Here is a 9,318-nt window from a genome sequence, read left to right on the forward strand (position 1 = left end):
ACAAAGCAAAAGAGTGAAAAATCTCTGAAGTAAGTGAAGTCTAAAAGTCCTGCGCCTTTCTTTCTCTCTCTCGGAAGGAAGAAAAAAAGGCACCTTTTTCTTCTTGGGTCTCCGTTAAATCAAAACCACCAAATTTGCCCATAACTCGCTATTGGATAATAAATGGTGCATCATTATCTCTGTCCAATAATTCTTCACACAACTTTCCAGAATTTTCCACAAACCACAGTTCTCATGTCGCGGATTGGTCCATGTTATTGGCGACTTCATCGGTTGGAATGTCAGGTAGGAAATGTTACAGTTTACGCTCCAGTCAGTGTCTCCATTGTATTCTCCTACTACAGCTAACCTTGCATTTGTTACAAATTACACTGTTGCATTCAGCAAGAACGTCTCCTTGAGCAAGTCGGTTCTCATGAGAAAGAATTTACTACGGATACACACACATAACTTTTGGAAAAGTACAACTTCATGTCCTTCAAGAAAACAGAACATTGCACGTTTAGAAAAATGTAGTTTAATATGAGACCTGGCAGCTAGGCCCAGACCCTCGCTAAGGTAAGGCCTATCAATTAATAAGCAACTTCTTACTACATAACTCTAATTATGATATGCTGAAACAAATTCAAAACATTATTGCATAAAATTTAGAATTAACAAGCTCTCATTAGTTTTCGTATACATTGGTAGCCACTCTCCGTGGGCACATTTCAAACGTGTGCATTATTTTCTATGTTAACACATTTTCTATGCAGCTTCATTACACAATATATTGCAAGCCTTTCATGTTAATATTGCTTTTAAAAAGACACACTCCAACACTTTCATAGTCTGAAATCTTGTAAACATTTCGAAATAGGGTCCCCTAAGCTTTGTAATAGTTCTTGGGAAACAACCTATTTCATATTATTAGAGTGAAATCTTCACCAGGTTACAAAAGCACTTTCCTAATTAAAGATTTCCTTTTTAAGGGGTTGAGCAAAAGAGCATTTCAGCTTTTTTACGTGTAAGCCTACAGATGTGTTCAGCTGTTCACACAACAAGCATGCCAGTGTAATGCGTTTGTTACATCAATGGGTGTGAGTTCATTTTGCTTTATTTCCTCAGGACTCAAATATAAAGAAATGGTGAAATTAGTTCACTGTGGACACCGGAAACCACCCCATTACCATGGTACCCTGACAGAAAAACGAATTAATTCTGTGTGATACAAAGCTGGAACTTAAAAATAGCTATGATCTCCCACATCCACTCATTTTCAAATTCAGTATCTGTTGTGAAAGACGAAAAGCAGTCTCACTCTTGTGGACACTAACTGCCATCCTCCACAGCATTTATTTTATCAAACTTTGTGCAGTTCTAGCAAACAAATTGTAAATAGGGAGCATTGGCTAGAAGTGTCTCTCACTTCTTATGTAAAAACCCAAAGTGATTTGGCTTTTGTGAGTGTTAATAGTACCTAAAGTGGGAATGAAATAAGCCACTGTTATAAAACACTATCAAATGTTTTACTCACTCTCATGTATCCCTCTATGCTCATTCTTGTGAACAAAGGTACAATCTGTACAGGGTACACAGGTTAATTGCTCTCTCTCTGGCCAGCAACGCCTAGTTCTTCAATCCAGCAGCCCTAAAGGCCAAAACCCCCTCCCTTTTCAGTCTATCTGTAGCCACGTTATCCACATAAAAATAAGGGTCCTTCCTGGCCTTCAGGGGTGTTTTATCTAAAAAATCCACCTTGCACCTCTTTCACAGATTCCCAGGCCAGTGCAATGTTTATGAGAACAGGTGTGTGGTTTTTACCATTGAAACAATGCTGACACTCCAAAGTTGGCTTCCTGCTTGAGCAGCCTTTTATTGTACCTCCTCCATCACCAACCGCTGGTGCACCTCTCACCACTAGAATCTCCCACATTCTCTTAGTGACTGAAAGGGAATGCTCTCCTTATCAAGGTTCTGCAAAAGAACACAGAGATGTCCTTCCATGCTTCTCCCCCTTTTACAAAAGACTAAGGGGCTCATTTACAAGCCCCTTGTGCTGCCTTAGCGTAATTTATTTTGAGCTAAGGTGGCGCAAAACAGTCCCTGACCCTACGTCATATTTACAAACTGGCACAATGTGACGTTGTGCCAGTTTGTACAGACTTGCACCAGGTATAACGCATGCAAGGTAGAGGTTCACCCGTAAAACGCCCTGCAGAAATGGCGCAGTGAAATCTACAGGATTTCACTGCACCATGCAGTGCCGACACAGCATCATTTAGTTAACGCCTGCTCAGGGCAGACATTAAAAGTGAGGCTGTGCTGTTTCCTATGGGGCACCCTTAGCAGTCCTGGGCTAGTGTCAACATTTTGACACTAGTCCAGCAAGGTTAGGGGTTAGTGCCACAACAGTGTCAGAATTTCAGACGCTGTTGTGGACACTTTTGCAACTTGGAGCACTGTCTCGTTAATACAGTACTCCCATGCCGTTGTTAGGGGTGCGCAGGGTGACGCAAGAAAAGTGGCGCATCAGAGCTGAGGTGCCAGTTTCTTGTAAATCAACCCCTAAAAGTTTACAATGTTAACTATAAAACATAACATAACTCAAAAACATATTTGTTGACCATTGTTACAAGTCACATACATAATCCTACACAATCCTACATATATGCTGGTGTTCTACACATTCTTAAACTCCTTCCTTTTGTATGACTCAGATGTAAATCCTAATGAACACCAGCGCTCCCATCATTTGAAGAATGTCCCGCTACAGAACCATTACCAGTTTGATGGTCGATAAAATCATGCAGTAGCCGAAACAGAAAAACGTGACTCTTATTCCATATCTTACCATCATCTGGCTTGCTGGCATTTTTTATCATTTCACCATTTTCCTTTGCCTTGAGAACTTAGACCAAGGTTGACACCCAACTGGTGCAGTTCCTCTCCCCCTCCAGAAAAATGTGCATTACGCCTCACCTTTCCTTCTATCAAAATACTGCATTTAATTTTAATGCTGTAAGTCTCTACTGATCAATCCCATTACACCCTAAACCTTTACCCCATATCACCAATTGTGAACACAACTTGGTGTTTACAGATCTTCCTTAAAAGCTGAAATGGCATTCTCCCAGTATTGGCATAAGATGATATGTGAAAAGCTGTAAAACTGCCATGCAACACCATTCTGCAATCCAGGTTGTTGACTCTAGCCAACTGTATGCTCTCTTTTAACGTCTTGTTCATCCTCTCCACAGTACCATTAGTTTCTGAATGATACACAGAACTTTTTGTTATGAAGAATTTCACTGTCCTTTAAAAACATCTCTATTTCTCAAGAACAAAACGGAGGGCCATTGCCTGATAAAATAGAGTTAGGATAGCTTTCCTGCTTGAATATTTCTTCAAAAACTTTAATTATGCTGGCATTGGAAATATCCCAAACACATGTAACTTCGATCCATCTTGAATACAGATCTATTATCACAATGAGATATGGGAGGCGGGGGAGTTATGGTCACTATGTAATGGTCCCATGATATCAACGGAAACCTCATCTCACAGGAAGTTTGGAAGCTCTGTACACACCATGGGCATTTGTTTACTGCTGAACACTGTATCAATAACTCCACATTGAATACAATCTCTTACCACTAGTTCCACTTCTATTACTTAACTCATCCGCACATTTTATTATGTGTTCCACATGTTTGGTATAATCTCCTCCAAAGGTGGTTCACCTTCAACGACAGCTCCTCTCTGATTTTCTCATTAGAACATTTCAATACAAATTGATCCCTTATCCTCTTATCTGTCGCTCCTCAAATTTATAATTTAGTGCCAACTTCCGAAGACACATAAACAAATTATCCATTGTTTCATCTTTGCCCTGCCCTCTCGAGCCAAAATAATACCTGTTAGACCTGACACTCTTAGGGTGGTCATCCCACAACATTTTGCCTGCCTCCCTCCATTTTACTGTCCAAGTTTCTGCTGGTTTTAGGACTCTGCACACTTTACCCCTGCTGACCAGTGCTAAAGTACATGTGCTCTCTCCCTTAAACATGGTAACATTGGTTCCTACCCAATTGGCATATTTGCTTTCCCAAGTAAAGTGCACTACATGTGCCCTAGAAATGTAAATTAAATGCTACTAGTGGGCCTGCAGCACTGATTGTGTCACCCACATGAGTCGCCCCTTAACCATGTCTCAGGTCTGTGTGTGCAGTTTCACTGCCACTTTGACTTGCTATTTAAAAGTACTTGCCAAGTCTTAAACTCTTCTTTTTCTACATATATACGTCACCCTTAAGTAAGGCCCTAGGCAACCCATAGGTGCTATGTAAGTAAAAGGCAGGAAATGTCCCTAGGTGTTTTACGTGTCCTGGTAGTGAAAAACTCACAAATTCCCTTTCCTCTCCTGTGAGGCTCTTCCAAGGAGAAGTGCTGAAGAACTGTGAGGAGGAGTACTGCCCTTTACTTTGTGTGCTTTCCCGGGTTGGCCTGCAGTTGCGGCTTCTGCCGGAGAGGGGACAAAGACTGGACCTTTCACTGCTTGTGAAGTTTTTCCATAGGCTTGGACTGAGCTTGCCTCCTGTTAAGAAGTCTCAGGGACATCAAAGACTTCACCTGCCAGCACCTGGGCTCTCTTGCTGAGACTCCCTTACTTGCCAAGTGGTGTCACATCCAATCCCTGGGCCCTTGGAAGGAGAAACTGTCAGAACCTGAGTGAAAATCCACACCGGAGCCGAGTGGCAGAAAAATCAATGCAGCACACGCCTCGTGGCTGTAAAATTGATGCAGCACCTGCCTTGTGGATGCAGAAATCAAACATTGCCAGACCAGTGGGACTTCACCATTGCTGTGCATCTGGGTTTTCGATGCATCGTCCCTGGGCATCAAAGTCTTCAACATCACTGCATAGACCCAAGGCTGCTCATCCGGAAATCATCACTTACCCAGCGGGGAAAGAATTGCCGCACGGCCTCACTTGCAAATAAGAATTGGCGCATTGCTTATTTTCATGATGCACTCTCGCCCCTGCGGCTTCATTTTTAGCGCATACTAGGTACCTTGTGCTAAAACAAAGCATACATTGAATCTTATGGATCAAGAATCTTTTTTTCTTTCAAAATTGATATCTTTGATTGCGTATGTTGGATTTTTGTCGTTTTGGTCATGTTTGATTTAAATAAATATTGGCTATTTTTCTAAACTGGTATGGAGTCCTTTTGGGGTGTTTTCACTGTGTTTTTGTATGTGTTTGTGCTTTTGCACATTGCCTCTGAGATAAGACTGACTACTTGTGCCAAGCTACCAAGGAGGTGAGCACAGGTTATCTGAGCTGTGTACCTCCCTCAGCCTGACTAGAGTGAGGGTCCCTGCTTGGACAGGGTGTACACTGACTGCCAACTAGAGACCGCATTTCTAACAAGCAGTACTATTGGTTTTTCCATAAGTGTATGATGAATATAAAATATGTAGTTAATGTCTTCAATTGATAGATGGACACTCATGATGTTTTGCATTTGTCATGTTTTGATTGAACGATGGTCTCAATTTACAAATGATGTTTCATAATGTTATGGTTACAAATATTTCTCATGTATGACAACAGTAAGAGAACTGACTCAACAAAATGTTATTTTTCCATAGGAATTAATACCAAGGTGAAATGATGGTGCTTGAGCTTAACTGACCGCAGTGGAGTCAAGGAAGGACTTGGAGCGCAGTTAATATATATGACCTGTTGGACTGGAGCAGGATTGGATAGTGGTTCCATTGATACCATTGTTCTGAATCATTGGATAGGTAGTGTTGTGTTTTCTTATGATAACCGTTGACCTTGGTTAAACAAAAGTGAAGAAAGAAATGCAGAATCCTCGACTACGTGTCATTAATAGAAGTGACACTTTCCTTCTTAATAGCTAGGAAATTTCTCATTAGTCATGCTCGCCAAACCACTCTAGTCAGTGTACATTTGTGCCTCTCACTGATACTGACAACCTCCACTTGATCATGACACATATGAGTTCTCCTGCAACAGGTGTGCCAATCACTGATGCTGAAAAACAATTTCAGTTGGTTAACTCCTCAAATTGCTGGAAAAAGGCTGTGCCTATGACCGTTTCAATAGGCACTTAAGCTCATGCATCCATTGAGCCCAAGATTAACCTTCCCAGTCTACCAAAATGGCCACCATGAATCAATGTGCTCACCTTGAGGTCTTTATTCCCCAGGAAATAGGGCTTGTTTCACAATTCCTGCAAGATGGCCGCTGTGAGCCATCACAAGCACTAACTGGTCTTTTTCTATAGGAAATTGAGGTTGCACAACAGCATGCATCTCTCTTTCCACAGTCGTTTGGGCTCAACCGACTTGGTGGAGCTCATATGCGTTCCAACATGAAATGAAAAACCAGAGAAGGCCAAATCAGGGAAATACAACCCACAAACTCCAACTGAAAGTGATGCACATCCTGTTTCACACCACTTCACTCCAGTCAACTGCCTCACTGCTTGATTCATGACAAGTAGAGCAACAGAAGCGCGGTAACAGTTGTTCTCAGATGAATTGTTGAAACTGCATACTATGTTGGAGTGTGATAGAGCGGAACGTGGTAACAATTTACCTGCGTTCGGACGCTCCTTAGGTCGATGAATCTTTTGACTAAGTGGGAACTCTCTGTACTTTTAATCGATCAGTCACCTTTTATCGATAATCAATAACGAACGTAAGCAACACCTTGAACAACATAACACTTAACAATTAATCCAGAATACATTTTGGCGAACCCTGACCTTTCAGCCAGGAATAACCACACCAGTTTATTGCGAAGTTAGTGAATTTATTTCCCTATATTAACAAAGCTAGCACAATATAAATGTGTCTCAACACCAAATGATAAACATAAATGAACATTAATAGCTGTCCATATCGTCGAAACAAGTGTAATCTATGTAGCATTTGAATCACGAGGCATTCGATAATAGCAATGCAAAGCACTAATACGATAATCTGTAATGAACTAATGGCATACATTTAGTCAGCATAACAAGATCTCCAATTGCATCGTGCGACATATGGAATCCTCGTCTAACCTCAAATTAGCATCAGCATGTGGGACTTCATGCAAAAAAACAATTTGGCAACATCAATTTAGAAAACTCCTAGCTAGGGTCCTTATCAAAATCAGCAGTTGGTTACCTAAAAGAAACACAATGCAATTTTACAATTTCCTTTCATAATTACCAATTCCGATCAGCAATCAATGAACTCTTCGTCTCACAGGTACCGTTTCTCGATCAGCATGGGACGGGACAAAGGGGCAGGGGTGAACGGGGCAATTGCCTCACTGCGGCAAAGTAAGGCTACTACTTCATGCAAAGGGCAAATCAAAGTTAAAGTCTCTAGGGCAAGAATCATTAAAGTCTCTTTCTCTCGACTAGAGAAAGCATCGAAGTCTCTCAAAATGGCGTCGCAGCAAAATGGGTCATAGTAGTTACGAAGTCAAAATGGCGGGATGTCCGAAGATAGAGAGAGCTTTCCTCTCGTGCACCTGGGTTTTATAGGCAACAGTTCAAGTCCAGTAGGGTCTCCATTGGAGGGTTCATAGGTTAGCTTCAAATTGACCAATCAAAAACGACAGTTCTCAAGCTTTTACTTAAGCATACATTATCCTTGGAGATGGGTACGCAAGTTGCAACATTGTCTCTCGATTAGCTTACTCTCAGAGCCTCCATTGTCCGCACCTGCAAGCCGACCTTGAATTAAAGAGAAAATATGCCATGCTGGCACCAACTTTAAGATAAGCATGTGAACAGTCTCTGTGGAAAAGTACAGCTTCAAGCAGAAATACACGTTTAATAGCACAGTGGAAAAATACGAACATTTAAACCGTGAGACCAGGCAACTAGGCCAAAGCCTCCGCTAAAGTAATGCTAAGCTAAGGCATTTCAAATAAGCAAATCGTAGCACACGTTTATGATTATGTCGGATTAGTGCAATTCTACCACACCACGTTATATAAAGCACACGTATAAATGATGGCAAACTACTCTGAGGGCACATTTTGTCCCCGTACAATCTTAATTAATTCGGTTAATGTCACACATGATTATTTCAGCACTACGTTTATGCGTGAATAAATCAAAACCTTCATTTTCTGCTTCATCAATCCCTCCTCTGATGACTACTTGTCATCACACAAATTTAGCCCACAAATTTTATCTCATTAAAATTCTGTCAGCTCCCTTTTCCTTTTAGTTCCCCTAGTTTGCGCTTTGTATTCTTCTGCCATTCTTTTCATAATTTTCTCCTCCTTTCTTCTTTTAATTCTCTCCATAATCATTATTATTCCCCTTTTTATTCCCCAAATTCCAAATACACAAATTATTATTATTAATATTCCTTCTATTATCTTCAATAATATTCCATTCCAAATTCCCCCAATCCAATGTCCCACTGAAGCAAGTCCCTTTCCAACCTTCTCCCACACTCCTGGTTCTTTTAGTTCTTTCAAACCTGCGCTTTCTTTTGTTAGATTAGCAAGCATAGTTTTAATTTTCACACTATTATCAGGTATATAGGTGCAGCAGTGACGTGCACCAATCATTTTGCAAACGCCTCCATCCTTTGCTAAAAGAATGTCTAAAGCAAGCCTATTTTGAAGAGTCATAGCTCTTTCCGCTGCAAGTTCAGCATCCATCAGGATTATAGCACCTGAAAACTTTGTCAACATGTTATCCACTATAGTAGACAACTTTCTTATTTTGATGGAATTCAGCACAACTCCCAATGAAGGAATCATGGCTCCAAATATATCACCTACCACAGCAGCTGCGGTCTCTCTTTTCTGGATACGATGGGATCCAGGTGTCTTTTCAATCATTGATATGTCATCCAGTTGATAAACCTTTGGAAACACTATACCCAAATAACATCTTCCCCACCATCCCTTTGGAAGACGATAATAGGCATTATGCCCACAAATGTAATACACCCCTGGAATGACAGGGTCAAGTCCGTCCATCATGAATGTCCATTTGGCCTTAAAGATAAACGTATGTTTGCATTCACTCGCTCCTACAAAAATATTATCATAGTAAGATTCACCTCGATATATACAAAATTTCCCTACATGCCAAGCATCTAAAGCAATTTTCCCTTGTGTCTTTATAGCAGCAAAGTCATAATTATCTACTGAAGTCCTCTTATGTAGTTCTTTTTCTAATTTCGCCTTCATTTGAGCCCTTCTATCATCTGTGCGATCTAAAAAGCTTATTTCTACAGCAGAGACGGAGCAAGTAAGGTTCTCCCTATGAGCATGAGCCGTTT

The sequence above is a fragment of the Pleurodeles waltl genome, chromosome 7 (genome assembly GCF_031143425.1).
Source record: "Pleurodeles waltl isolate 20211129_DDA chromosome 7, aPleWal1.hap1.20221129, whole genome shotgun sequence".
Taxonomy (NCBI): domain Eukaryota; kingdom Metazoa; phylum Chordata; class Amphibia; order Caudata; family Salamandridae; genus Pleurodeles; species Pleurodeles waltl.